At 43.0% G+C, this 14,784-nt stretch overlaps 1 protein-coding gene across 2 annotated transcripts in view; it reads left to right on the forward strand.

Annotated features, from left to right (window-relative positions):
- The window catches only part of TMEM132B (transmembrane protein 132B), a 522,146-nt gene that overhangs the window by 110,007 nt on the left and 397,355 nt on the right, over positions 1 to 14,784 (forward strand). The gene's annotated exons all lie outside the window — the stretch shown is intronic.

A 14,784-nucleotide genomic window follows, 5' to 3' on the forward strand; every position in this document is an offset into this window, starting at 1 on the left:
GAATGTATTATCTGAAACTTATTAATATTCTTTGCTCCACAAGTGCAGAAAATTCGAATTGTCAGTAGTAGCTATGTGATTAACCAACGGATTTTATTGAAAGAATAACATTACATGAAAATGTAATGGTTTCAGAATATCTGGAGTGTATGGAGGCTGAATGGAAGATTTATTTAACCAGAGGAAGGCCAGAAAAAGGGGTTATATGTGTCCCTGGACACTGGCATTTGCTTCCATAATCAATGGCCCTTATTTCCCCTAAGCAGGAGATGAAAAATGATGCCCACTTGCTCTGACAGGGTCTCGCTCTGACGCCCAGGCTGCAGTGCAGTGGTGAAATCATAGCTCACTGCATCCTTGACCTCCTGGGCTTAAGTGATCCTCCAGTGTTGGCCTCCCAAAGTGCTTGGGGTTACAGGAGTGAGCCACCAAGCCCAGCCTATTTATTTTAATATGAATCAGAAAGAAATATAACCAGCACAACAAACCAGTAATACCTCAGGACAAGGCTAAACTTGGCATTAAGTTTAAAAACAAGTGGGTCAATTTATTTTTTTGTTTGTTTGTTTTTTTCTTTTTATTATTATTATTATTATTATACTTTAGGCTCTATGGTACATGTGCGCAACGTGCAGGTAAGTTACATATGTATACATGTGCCATGCTGGTGCGCTGCACCCATTAACTCGTCATCTAGCATTAGGTATATCTCCCAATACTATCCCTCCCCCCTCCCCCCACTCCACAACAGTCCCCGAAGTGTGATGTTCCCCTTCCTGTGTCCATGTGTTCTCATTGTTCAATTCCCACCTATGAGTGAGAATATGCGGTGTTTGGTTTTTTGTTCTTGCGATAGTTTACTGAGAATGATGATTTCCAATTTCATCCATGTCCCTACAAAGGACATAAACTCATCATTTTTTATGGCTGCATAGTATTCCATGGTGTATATGTGCCACATTTTCTTAATCCAGTCTATCATTGTTGGACATTTGGGTTGGTTCCAAGTCTTTGCTATTGTGAATAATGCTGCAGTAAACATACGTGTGCATGTGTCTTTATAGCAGCATGATTTATAGTCCTTTGGGTATATACTCAGTAATGGGATGGCTGGGTCAAATGGAATTTCTAGTTCTAGATCCCTGAGGAATCGCCACACTGACTTCCACAAGGGTTGAACTAGTTTACAGTCCCACCAACAGTGTAAAAGTCTTCCTATTTCTCCACATCCTCTCCAGCACCTGTTGTTTCCTGACTTTTTAATGATTGCCATTCTAACTGGTGTGAGATGGTATCTCATTGTGGTTTTGATTTGCATTTCTCTGATGGCCAGTGATGGTGAGCATTTTTTCATGTGTCTTTTGGCTGCATAAATGTCTTCTTTTGAGAGGTGTCTGTTCATGTCCTTTGCCCACTTTTTGACGGGGTTGTTTGTTTTTTTTCTTGTGAATTTGTTGGAGTTCATTGTAGATTCTGGATATTAGCCCTTTGTCAGATGAGTAGGTTGCGAAAATTTTCTCCCATTCTGTAGGTTGCCTGTTCACTCTGATGGTAGTTTCCTTTGCTGTGCAGAAGCTCTTTAGTTTAATTAGGTCCCATTTGTCAATTTTGGCTTTTGTTGCCATTGCTTTTGGTGTTTTAGACATGAAGTCCTTGCCCATGCCTATGTCCTGAATGGTAATGCCTAGGTTTTCTTCTAGGGTTTTTATGGTTTTAGGTCTAACATTTAAGTCTTTAATCCATCTTGAATTGATTTTTGTATAAGGTGTAAGGAAGGGATCCAGTTTCAGCTTTCTACATATGGCTAGCCAGTTTTCCCAGCACCATTTATTAAATAGGGAATCCTTTCCCCATTTCTTGTTTTTCTCAGGTTTGTCAAAGATCAGATAGTTGTAGATATGTGGCATTATTTCTGACGGCTCTGTTCTGTTCCATTGATCTATATCTCTGTTTTGGTACCAGTACCATGCTGTTTTGGTTACTGTAGCCTTGTAGTATAGTTTGAAGTCAGGTAGTGTGATGCCTCCAGCTTTGTTCTTTTGGCTTAGGATTGACTTGGCGATGCGGGCTCTTTTTTGGTTCCATATGAACTTTAAAGTAGTTTTTTCCAATTCTGTGAAGAAAGTCATTGGTAACTTGATGGGGATGGCATTGAATCTGTAAATTACCTTGGGAAGGATGGCCATTTTCATGATATTGATTCTTCCTACCCATGAGCATGGAATGTTCTTCCATTTGTTTGTATCCTCTTTTATTTCCTTGAGCAGTGGTTTGTAGTTCTCCTTGAAGAGGTCCTTCACATCCCTTGTAAGTTGGATTCCTAGGTATTTTATTCTCTTTGAAGCAATTGTGAATGGGAGTTCACTCATGATTTGGCTCTCTGTTTGTCTGTTATTGATAGATAAGAATGCTTGTGATTTTTGTACATTGATTTTGTATCCTGAGACTTTGCTGAAGTTGCTTATCAGCTTAAGGAGATTTTGGGCTGAGACAATGGGGTTTTCTAGATATACTATCATGTCATCTGCAAACAGGGACAATTTGACTTCCTCTTTTCCTAATTGAATACCCTTGATTTCCTTCTCTTGCCTAATTGCCCTGGCCAGAACTTCCAACACTATGTTGAATAGAAGTGGTGAGAGAGGGCATCCCTGTCTTGTGCCAGTTTTCAAAGGGAATGCTTCCGGTTTTTGCCCATTCAGTATGATATTGGCTGTGGGTTTGTCATAAATAGCTCTTTTTATTTTGAGATACGTTCCATCAATACCTAATTTATTGAGAGTTTTTAGCATGAAGGGTTGTTGAATTTTGTCAAAGGCCTTTTCTGCATCTATTGAGATAATCATGTGGTTTTTGTCTTTGGTTCTATTTATATGCTGGATTACATTTATTGATTTGCATATATTGAACCAGCCTTGCATCCCAGGGATGAAGCCCACTTGATCATGGTGGATAAGCTTTCTGATGTGCTGCTGGATTCTGTTTGCCAGTATTTTATTGAGGATTTTTGCATCAATGTTCATCAAGGATATTGGTCTAAAATTCTCTTTTTTTGTTGTGTCTCTGCCAGGCTTTGGTATCAGGATGATGCTGGCCTCATAAAATGAGTTAGGGAGGATTCTCTCTTTTTCTATTGATTGGAATAGTTTCAGACAAGTGGGTCAATTTAAAGATAAATATTGACCGGGCACAGTGGCTCACATCTGTAATCCCAGAACTTTGGCAAGCTGAGGCAGAAGGATTGCTTAATGGCAGGAGTTTGAGACCAGCCTGGGTAACGTAACAAGACCCTGTTTCTACAAAAAAAAAAAAAAAAAAAAGAAAAAAAAAAGGAAACCTTAGCCAGACCTGGTGGTATGCACCTTTGGTCCCAGCTTGGATTCAGTCCAAAGACTGAATCTGACTAACAGATATGTTTTGTTTTGCTTAAGAAGTGTCTGAAAAAATAGGGGCCAACATAAAAGAAATGGACTATTGCTCATAAATAGCTGTATTTTTGGTCTGTCTTGAAACAGAGAAAGTGCTGGCAACATTGGCTGTGCATCCCCACTTAGAAACAGGCTTTTGGAATGGTGCTGATGAGTGTGTGCCCCCTTTAGATAAGGCGTGGGCTTGCCACTTTGCCACAGTCACCACCACCCCCTCTTGTCTACCCTACATCGAGGCTGTCAGTTACCATTTATAATCATTCTTGAACTATAGTTTTTCTTATGGGAGACAAATATCTCTCTGTTTCCCAGAAAGACTCTGTCAAAATTTAGAGGCTTCCAGAGGGCTGTGTGTTTTGAGAACAATAGGAGAGAACATCTTTGTAGAAGTGAAGATCATTCTCATGTATTTAATATTCAAGCAAAGTGTGTTGGCTGCCTCTGTTCATTTCCTGTTGCTGTCTGATCCCTGCAGGCATTTGACTTTCTGACCCTTGAATTCAGCTAAGAGGCCAGGAAGGGCCTCTTCAAGGCAGACCGACTATTGGGGAGCACCTTGCAGAGCCTGGTGCCCCCAGATGCAATAAACCAGCCTCCCAGGCCCCTTGAGCATGGAGTGGATTGGAGTCTGTTTCATCCTTAATAAACGAATTGAATAGCTCACAGCAGGGGAAGCTTTTACCCAGCAGTTTTCCACTTAGAACTACTCGGTCCTTCTCAAGTAATCAACTGAGTTTGCTATTGTCTATTACCCCGTGGTATTGGCGGTGGTGGTTTTACATCTGTGGGGACAATGATCTCCCGACTTTGAGGTCAGATTTTCCTTATGTAATGTGTCTGTACCCTCCACTTCACCTAACACAGGATGCAGCTCAGAGCGGAATGAACATTTGATGGGAGCAGCTGTTTTTCTGCTGGACGGTATGGAGAGGTACATGCCTCAAAGCATCATACTGGAAGCAAGACTGTATGTGGCATTGTGCAAGCTGTATGACCTGGCTGTGCCTCAGTTTCCTCACTTGTAGACTGGGCAGAATAATAACACATTCTCATCAGGGTGCTACGATTCTTGATAAGCTCTGACGTGTAAAGTCCTTGGCGCCTGGCACTTGGCGAGGACGTTGTGTTTTTGTTCCCTTCTCTATACCTCAGACTCGGAGTAGTGCCTAGCACATGTGAGGTCTTCGCGCATATTTGTTGTTTCCGGCCGTATCTTCAGCACCCAGGACAGTTCCAGTCCCTTGGTGGTCAATAAGTGTCTCAAGAATGAACGAAGGGTTTCAAAATGTTTTTTTTGAGGTTGATGTGTATCTGAGATACGGGTATAAAAACATCTTCTCCAAACCAGAAATCTAATGTGCGGTATAACCAAGGGTTTTGGTGCAAGAGGTGCCCTGGGAGATGTGATTGGATGTGAACTGTTGGTGTTTGTGGCCGTGTTAATGGTTTATGGGTGAAATCCAACCAGATGTAGAAAGTCACAACCATCTGAGGGAATTGTGGAGTAGGTTTGCCCTAGACATAGTACTGGGTACTGGCTGTTTGGGAAAACTTGTGGTGTTCCATGTATTAATTTTCTATTGCTCCTGTAACACATTGGAAATTTAGTGGCTTACACAACACAAATCTATTATCCTACTGTCTAGAGGTTGGAAGTCTGAAATGACTGTTAAGGAATGGAATCAAGGCAGGGCTGTGTCCTGGAAGCTCTAGAGGAAAATATGTTTCCTTGCTTTTTCCAGCTTCTAGAGGCCACTTGCATTCCTTGGCTTGTGGCCCCTTCCTCCGTCTTCAAAGCATGCATTCAACCTGTCTCCATCATCACATCACCTCCTCTGCCTCTGCCTCTCCTGCCTCCCTCTGATAAGTGCCTATGAGATGATGTTGCACCCACCATGGTAATCCAGGATATCCATCCCATCTCAAGATCCTTAACCTAATCACATGTGCAGAGTCCCATTTGTCTTATAAAGTAACATATTCACAGGTTCTGGGGTTTAGGATGTGGACATTTTGGAGGCAGTCACTCTACTAAGCTTTTGAGGGTACCAGGAAGTCAGAAAAGGTAGGGTGTTCTGGGTGGGCTTTGGCAGCCTGGAGGGGCCCAAGCAAAGCAAGGTGGGCCATTCTGGGCAGATAGGGCCTGGGGCCCAGGTGCTGGAGTGTTGATGGGGGATGGACTGTTTTGGATGGGAAGAACATTACCAGTTGTTCCCAGCTGAGGTCTTTAGGGGTCTCAGAAGCAGTTGGGTCTGGGAGAGTGGAGCAGCTCACAGCTGGTGCACAACTGTTGCATGCCAAGCATGTAGTTCCCTGCAATAAAATGACACACCTTGTTCTCAAACACAATTTAAAGTGGCCTAATTTGTTTTCTGGTCTGCTTCTCCTTCACCCCCCAGATTATAAAGTCCATCTGCATTCTTTTCCCCTTGCATGAATGCAAACACCCACACGCATGTGCATAGACACGCTCAGCCCATCTTTCCTTATGAAATTCATTTATTTTTTGAAATTTTCATTGAATTACAATACATAGTCATGCGTTACTTAATGACAGGGCTACCTTCTGAGAAATTTGCTGTTGGGTGATTTTGTCACTGTGCGAACATCACAAAGTATATTTATACAGACCCAGGTGGTAGAGTGTGCTACACACCTAGGCTGCTAACCTGTACAGCTTGTTACTGTACTGAATACTGCAGGCAGTTGCAGCCCAGGGATAAGCATTTGTGTATGTAAACATCTCTAAACATGTATAGTAAAAATATGGTATTTTAATTTACAGGACCACTATTATATGCATGGTCTGTTGTCGACAGAAATGTCATTTTGTGGTGCGTGACTGTGTATAGATACAGTATTCCCCGCTTGTCTGCAGGGGATACGTTTCAAGATCCCCAGTGGACGCCTGAAATCACAGATGGTACTAAATCTTATATAGGCTGTTTTTTCTATATAAGGTATAGGTATCTATACATACATACCTATGATAAAGCTCAATTTATAAATTAGACATAGTAAGAAATGAATGACAATAACAAAATAGCACAATTATAACAATATACTGTGATAAACATTATGGGAATGTGGCTTCCCTCTCTGCCTCTCAACATATCTCTTTGCCGTATTCATCGATTTTTGGACCCCAGTTGACCACAGGTAACTGAAACCACAGAAAGTGAGAGCAAGGATAAGGGGAGACTACTGTATATACAGAAAAGGGCACAAACAAGTGTACAGCCTGACGACTTTTGCGAACTGAACACACTCGTGAAAGCAGGGGCCTCTGCAATCTGCACCTAATCACACAGCACCCTCCTTGACCCCAGGTGACCACCATCCTTCCTCCTACCAGCATAGATGACCTTTACTCTTTACCTGTTTTTTTACTTTCTATAAATAAGTCATGAGACTGGACCTCTTGCTTGACTCATGTCTGTACGGTTTATCCACATTGTTACAAGTAGTGACTTCTCATTCATTCTCATTGCTGTAGAACAGCAATAGTCTGTTGGCAGACTATAACTTATGGGCCAAATTGAGCTTGTGAGCTAAGAATAGTTTTTAAGCTTAAAGGATTATATATTTTAAAAAACCCCAGGCTAGGCGTGGTGGCTCACGCCTGTAATCCCAGCACTTTGGGAGGCCGAGGCGGGTGGATCACCTGAGGTCAAGAGTTCAAGACCAGCCTGGACAACATGGTGAAACCCTGTCTCTACTAAAAATACAAAAATTAGCCAGGTGTGGTGGCAGGCACCTGTGATCCCAGCTACTAGGGAGACTGAGGCAGGAGAATTGCTTGAATCCTGGAGGCGGATGTCTGGGTGAGCTGAGATCGCGCCGCTGCACTCCAGCCTGGGTGACAAAGAGAGACCCTAAAAAAAAAAAACAAACCCAAAATTAAAAAACTAAACCCCAGACAAAGAAGAATATGCAGCAAAGACTAAATGGCCAGTACAACCTAAAATATTTACTCTCTGGCCCTTTATGGAAAACGTTTGTCAAGGTCTGCTGTTGAGCATTGACTTACGTGACTCTATCACTGCTTTCCCGTTCTATCGCCAGTGGGCACTAGGTATTACCTTCCCTCTAAAATCAATTTATTATAACTGAGCATAATTATAATTAAAATCTTAAGAGTAATATATGCACGTGGTCAAAATGGAAACATAGAATGGCATGGAAGCAAGTCTAGCTGCTCAGGCCAGGCCTACTCACAGAGATTAAGTAATTGCTCACAGCATTTTCTGTTTTGGAGATTTTTCTGTTTTGGCGTGGTTGGGGCTGAGGGTCAGGTTTGGGTTGGGTTAGGCCTTCTCCACACCACACTTGTAAAAAATGTTACCCAGGTTTTCTTCTGATACTTCAATGATTTCTTTTAAAAGTATTAGATATTTGGAATTTATTTTAGCATCAGGGTGAATTTGGGCTTCTTATCCAAGTCCCAGTAGCTCATGAAATTGTCTGGATGTGAGTTATCAATCAAGTCCGTGTTTTCTGACTGCCTTGAAGTCATTTAATTTGAAAATGAATATGTCCCATGGCACTCTGGGCTGGGCTGTCCAGTGAAACCACAGTGGTGAGCAAATCATTGTGTTGGACCCAGGATAGTGAGCTCAGGATGGTGAACCTTGCTGGTCAAGCAGGCCAGGCATTTGAATGTTAAACACTTGGGAATATTCTTCTTGTTCACGAAGAACCATGCTTTCTTCCATTTTTGGGGACGTGGCAAGCACTGTATCATGGAGACCTCAACGTGCAGTGGCTCAGACAAGACTGTTTTTTCCCTTCTCGTTTAACCGTCCCCATGTAGGAGTTGCTCTGATCTCTGAGGTCATCCTGAGACCCAGGGGTTTCCATCTCTTTGCTCTGTTACTCCCTAGGCTGGTATCTGTGTGTCATGATTGAGGTTGCCTCATCTCCATAGGTGTATTCCAGGCTGGGTGGGGAAGGGAGTGAGTAAGTGCAGGGCCGCGAATTTCCTTTTTGAAGGGCGTGGCTTAGAAATTGCATGCATCACTTTGGCTCATGTCCCAAAGTCTGGAAATGAGCCACGCAGGCACCATCAGCTGCAAGAAGACTGGGAAAGGTAATCTCCAACCTTGTGTGTTGGGGGGTTCCATGAATAAAAGGAAGAAGGGGAGAAAGGAAACTAGAATTAGCCATTTTCTGTCACATCCTCTCTCTTTTTGGTTTGTTCTTCTGATAGGCACATTGTCATACAGAAATGTTTCTCTACTATACAGAAAGTAACACTGCAGTTGGGATGATAAGAGGTAACTGAAACTCGCACTCATGGTTGGAGCATACAGTAGGGAGTGGTGGGGACTGTGGCTCATTACAGAGCTTGAGCATGGGTTGGGGGGGCAGCGGCTCCTAATATGTGACTGCCACTTATTATTCTGTGAGAATATCAACTTAGAGTTAACAGATTTGATTTCTCGAGAGAAGCTAGAAATCTAGATTTTTTTTTTTAAATGAGAAGTGTCTTGATTTTTTCAATCTTGGTTCAGTGTAAGAAATGCAGTGTGGACCAATCAATATTGGTGTGCAAGTTGCATTTGGCCTGTGGACCTTTGGTTGGTGCTCTCTACTCTAAAGGCTGCTATGAGCCAGGTGAGGTAGTGCCTGCACTACCTGTAATCCCTACACTTTAGGAGGCTGAGGCAGGAGGATGGCTTAAGCCCAGGAGGTCGAGACCAGCCTGAGCAACTTAGCAAGACTCCATCTCTACAAAAAGAAAAAGAAACAACAACGAAAAATAGACTGCTATGCCAAGGTGAGATGGTGTTATCCTCTGACTGGCAGAGCTCAGGGATCTATCAACTTCATAAATGAGGAAATTGGGACTCGGCTTTTATACACTATGTTAGAAGTGTTGGCTCACCTTCTCTGGAGGGGAGTTTGGCATTATCAGTTAAAATTACAAATGCACACACTTTGACTCATCCAGTTTACTTCTGAGAATTTATCATTCAGAGAGATTGTACCTGTGCAGATTAACCCATGCATGAGGTTATTCATTGCAACCCTGCAGTAGCATAAGGCTAGAGGCAACCTGAATGTCCGTCAGGAGAGGCATGGGTAAATCAATGTTGGTGCATAGCCATACAGTGGGATGCTCTACAGCATGAGAAAAATGAAGACAGTGTATATATTGGCTGTAACCATCTCCATAAAAGATTGCTAAGTGAAAAACAAAACCAGGTGCAGAACAGTGTGTATAGTATGTGACTATGTTAAAAAGAAAAAGTAATATAGTATGCGTGTATATGTGCACTTTTATATACACACAATGTTTTTGCAAGGTTCATGAGAAACTGATAATGTTGTTTGCTTCTGGGGAGTTGAGTGTAAGACAGAAGGGAGACATTTTATTCTAGAATCATGTATCTTTTGAAGTTTGAGACATGAAAATGTTTTACCCATTCAAAACATAAATAAAATTAAGATAAAAGACAAGAAAGACTAGTGAGGCTCTGAGAGGGCTTGGGTTTCCCAGGCATCACACAGCAGCTGGGGGCTAGAATCAGCATCCCTGTTCGTGCCTCCCAGCACCGCATCTTGTTACCCCAGCAATCTTACCATGCTGCTAGTTTTTGATCTTAGAGGCTGTTCAGAAGAACTTCTACCTTGTTAACTAGCAAGCTGGAATTTATTTTACTAACTGATATAGTTAATTGGGTTTCTTGGAGGAGCTGCTGTTTTTCTTGGCCTCAGTAATAACTGCCCCAAGGCAACACCCTCTTCTGAAGGATCTTGGGTTCTCAGATACACCTCTGATTATATTTGCAGTTACTTTGCAGTTCATCGAGCAGACCTGGGCTGGTTTCCCTTATGTTTACTTCATCACCTGAGCATTGCCAATGACTCAGGGGCCAGGTGCTGCCCTGAGTGTTTTTGAAATTCCGGGGACTTGGAGGGTCTCCTTGCTACTTCACCTTCCTCCTGTGGCACCAGGAAAAATAATGATTCCTTGGCTGCAGAAAGCAGGGTGACAAATGCAGGCCCTTTGTGGAGCGAGGCAGGCAGCCTTTCTGGTTCTCTGGCAGAGGTGCTGTTTAAATGACATTTTTCTTGAAGATTAGAGAGCTGTTGAGAGCTGCCTTGGGACTCGAGCCTGGTAATTAGCTCTTTACCTGTGTCCTGAGGATTCTCAGCACAGTAGCTTGTCAAGGGAGCTTGGGAGAGGATGTACTGTGTTCTCACCCAGGATGAATAAAAACCTTCTCCTTGTTTAAACAAAACGAGAAATCCCGGTGTCCGGGAATTGTCCTGTCACCTTACATCTCCCTAGTTCAGTAGGATCCAGCACGGAGCGTGATTGATCACTTAAATCCTATGTGTTAGGTTGGCTGCAGGGAACTGAGACCTTAAATAACAATGGTTTAAGCAAGATGGAAGTGTATTTCCCTCTCATATACAAGCGCAGAAATAAGTATCCAGAACTGGTATGGCAGCTCCTCTCGGCAAAACCCTCTTTGTTTCCAGTTCCTTCCAGCTCACCATCATTCCTAAGGTGTGGGTCTCTCTTCATGGTCCAAGATAGAGCTCCAGATGTGCCTCGCACATTCCAGGTAGCAGGAAATGGAAAAGAGCAAGGGGATCACTTGAACCCAGGAGTTTGAGGCTGCACCATTACACTCTAGTCTGGGCAGTAGAACATGACCCTGTCTCTTAAAAAAAAAAAACGCTACACTTCCCAGGTTCCTTTGCAGCTAAGCATGGCCAGAAAGCTAATGCCACATCTCACATCTTTGTTGTGTTTGTGTGTGTGTGTGTGTGTGTGTGTGTGTGTGTGTGTGTGTGTGTTTTAAGAGACGAGGTCTTGCTCTGTAACCCAGACTGGAGTGCAGTGGTGCAATCACAGCTCACTGCAGCCTCGAACTCTTATGCTCAAGCCATCCTCCCACCTCAGCCTCCTGAGTAGCTGGAACTCCAGGTGTACCACCATGCATCCTACCCTGCTAATTTTTATTTTCCATCTTGTTAGCATATGATCCCTTGCTCCCTAAGGCCACTTTCCAAGAAGTTGCATGTAGTACCCCACAATATCCCATTTCCTGAACTTATTATGTTAACTTGGGTTCCCTCTAAAAGCGGAAACTGATAATAAGGGCTTGAATGCAGGTAATTTATTTTGGAAATGTATTCAAAGGAAGTGGAATGGGGCAACTGGGAAGAGGAAACAGGAGAGGAGGGAAGAATGAATCCAAGGCTGCATGACCCAGGTGGTTACCACTGTAGGCCTTGGGGTTCCGTCCTGCTGAGACTGCTTCCAGGAGCAGAGTGAAACACACCTCAGGACTGTTCACCGAAGACACGGATGAGGGGAGTATTTACTCCGTCTGCCAAACCCCATTGGTCAAGAGTTGCTCTCCAGGATGTTGAATCCCTTGCACTCATGGTTTTGAGCATCTACAGGACAGCTGAACAGGCTCCTGCAGAGACTCTGTGGGGGGGCAGTTAGGAGGTGCAGTAGAGGTACTTGGGGGCTCCACATGTGCCCAACTTCTTACAGCAAGAGCCAGGGCAAAAAGATGGACTGAAAGAAAGTGAGATGGAGCATTAGCTTTATGGCCATGCTTACCTGCAAAGGAACTTGGGAAATATAGTTTTTTTTTTTTTTCCCCAAAAGAGATAGGGCCTTGCTTTATCACCCAGGCTGGAGTGCAGGGGTGCAAGCCTAGCTTACTGCAGCTTCCAACTCCTGGGCTCAAGTGATCCTCCCACCTCAGCCTCCTGAGTAGCTGGGACTATAGGTATGCACCACCATGCACCATACCCTGCTAATTTTTAATTTTTAATCTTTATTTTTGTAGAGATGGAGTCTCACTATGTTGCCTATGCTGGTCTCAAACTCTTGGCCTCAAGGGATCCTCCTGCCTCAGCTTCCTAAAGTACTGGGATGGAAATGTGGTTTTATTCACAGTGGCCACGAACTTGGCAAAAGCCAGGGGATCGATTACTGTTGCAAGGATGTTGGAGAACAAATGGCAGACTCTGGCACACCGTGATCTTCATTCCACCCCTCATTATGATTGATCGTGGGAAGGAATTCCGCAGTTGTTTGACAGTGTCTGCCATGGGTATGGTGGTGGAGGGGTGGAAGGTTTTGTGTTGAGAGTCTGCTATTCTTGACCCTTGGTATTTGCACTCACAATTCATGAGGGTTGAGTAAAAAAATTTTAAAAATTAGAGTGAAATGGGATAAGACCCATCTGAAGGTGGTACTTGGCTCATCCTGAGCTATGCTCACCTCTGGTGCTCTCTCTGGTTGTCCTTTATATTTTCAACAGTCTTGAATTGCAAACCTACTATGTGCACAGCTGGCATGTGCATAGGTAGGAAGAAAGGCTACAGTGAAGAGGCCATGTTTCCCAAACTTTGTTTTTTTAATATATTACCTTCATTACCTTTAATATATTACCTTTTTAAATATATTACCTTCATATAATATATAATATATATTTGGCCATATCTACAGTATTCTCTGGCTATTTTAAAAAATTTAATACCTATTTTTAAAAATCAACTCAGTTTTTACTTAAATATGTTTATTTTAAAAGCAGACTCTATCTCTACCACAAATAGAAAGCCAGTATCACTTGCCATAAATAGCCAGAAGCCTTCAAAATAAAGATAATGAAAACAAAGCAATGATCTTAAATTCCAGCTAGATACTGGCTTGCCAAAGGCTCTCAGACAGAGACCTGCTGTCTCCCGTCTAACAAGGGCCATTAGCCAAATGTTAGAGACTCATTAGCAGAGATGGAGGCTTCCTCTCTTTATGAGAAGGATTGCAGGAGAATTAAGAAAGGAATAGCCTTCTAATGGTGGGATTCCACGTTCCTGAAAACCTTTTTGTAAATGATCTTCCACATTGCTGGGAGGACTTGGGAAAAGGCTGTGGAGGGCTTTGAATGCCGAGCTAAAGGGATTGTTGCATTTGTTGCATTTGCAGAAAAGTCCTTGGGATACCTTTTGGGGGGTTATTTGGGGGTACAGGAGTAGTTTCTGCAGCATAATATATTGATGAATAGGGCGTCCCTGTCCCCCAGTGGGTGGGAAATTCCCATTTAGGCAAAAACTCCCTCTTTGGTCCAGCGATTGGCAAGAGGCAGGCATGAGCCTCTGATCCCCTGTGCCCAGGCCTGTCTTTGAACAGGTACTGAATAGCATCCGCTCCTCAGGAGATGTCCTGCATTGCTCGAGCTCCTGAGAACTCTCGGATTAAAAAAAAAAAAAAAAAGTCGAGTTGGCACCACATCCAAGTGGCATGTGGTGCGGGCGGGTGCGGTTGGATTATTTTTATTTATGATAGCTGATTCACAATCGTCTCCATGGCAATGGAGGAGCTAAAGGCGGAGGGAAGGAGGGAGTCGTCACATTATTAAATGACCCAATGAAAGAATAAAAACGCTCCAACACATCAGGGATTAATTTAACACTGTGTCCTTGCCTGGCAGGTCATTACCCATCCCTGCTACAGATGTTGGCACTTCCACTTCCAGAGTGTTCTGCGCAGAGCATGGCTCATCTGTTTGCATTTGAATGTCATTCTTCGCTCAAACAGTCAGATGCCAGGGGTCAGGAGGGCCACTGGTGACCTCATCAGGAGATGCTCTCCACATAGAACACTCAGGAACCTATTCACGGTGCCCTTTTGAACACACAAACATCTCTATCTATATTTATCTCTCTCTATATATGTAATTCTGTTTTTTATACTTACTTGAATAGATACAAAATCATCTTTATAAATTACACTTAAGGAATAAAACCATACAATGAATACCCATGTACCTACTACTTAGTTAAGAAAAATAGTGCCCTTTTGAACACACATATATCTCTATTTGTCTCTCTCTCTATATATAATTCTGTTTTTTAAATACTAACTTGAATAGATACAAAATCATCTTTATAAATTACACCTAAAGAATAAAACCATACAATGAATACCCATGTACCTACTACTGAGTTAAGAAAAATAGGCCGGGTGTGGTGGTTCATGCCTGTAATCCCAGCACTTTGGGTGGCCGAGGTGGGAGGATTTCTTGAGTCCAGGAGTTCAAGACCAACCTGGGCAACACAGTGAAACCTCATCTGTACAAAAAATACAAAAATTAGCTGGGCATGGTTGCTTATGCCTGTAGTCCCAGCTACTTGGGAGGCTGAGGTGGGAGGATCTCTTGAGCCTGGGAGGTTGAGGATGCAGTGATCCGTGATCAGAACCACTGCACACAGCCTGGGTGAGAGAGTGAGACCCTGTCTCAAAAACAGAAAAGAAAAGAAAATATTATTTCTTTTACATAGGGTGAAAAGGTGATGTACATACAGTAACAGCATATCT

Source organism: Pongo pygmaeus, chromosome 10 (genome assembly GCF_028885625.2).
Source record: "Pongo pygmaeus isolate AG05252 chromosome 10, NHGRI_mPonPyg2-v2.0_pri, whole genome shotgun sequence".
NCBI lineage: Eukaryota > Metazoa > Chordata > Mammalia > Primates > Hominidae > Pongo > Pongo pygmaeus.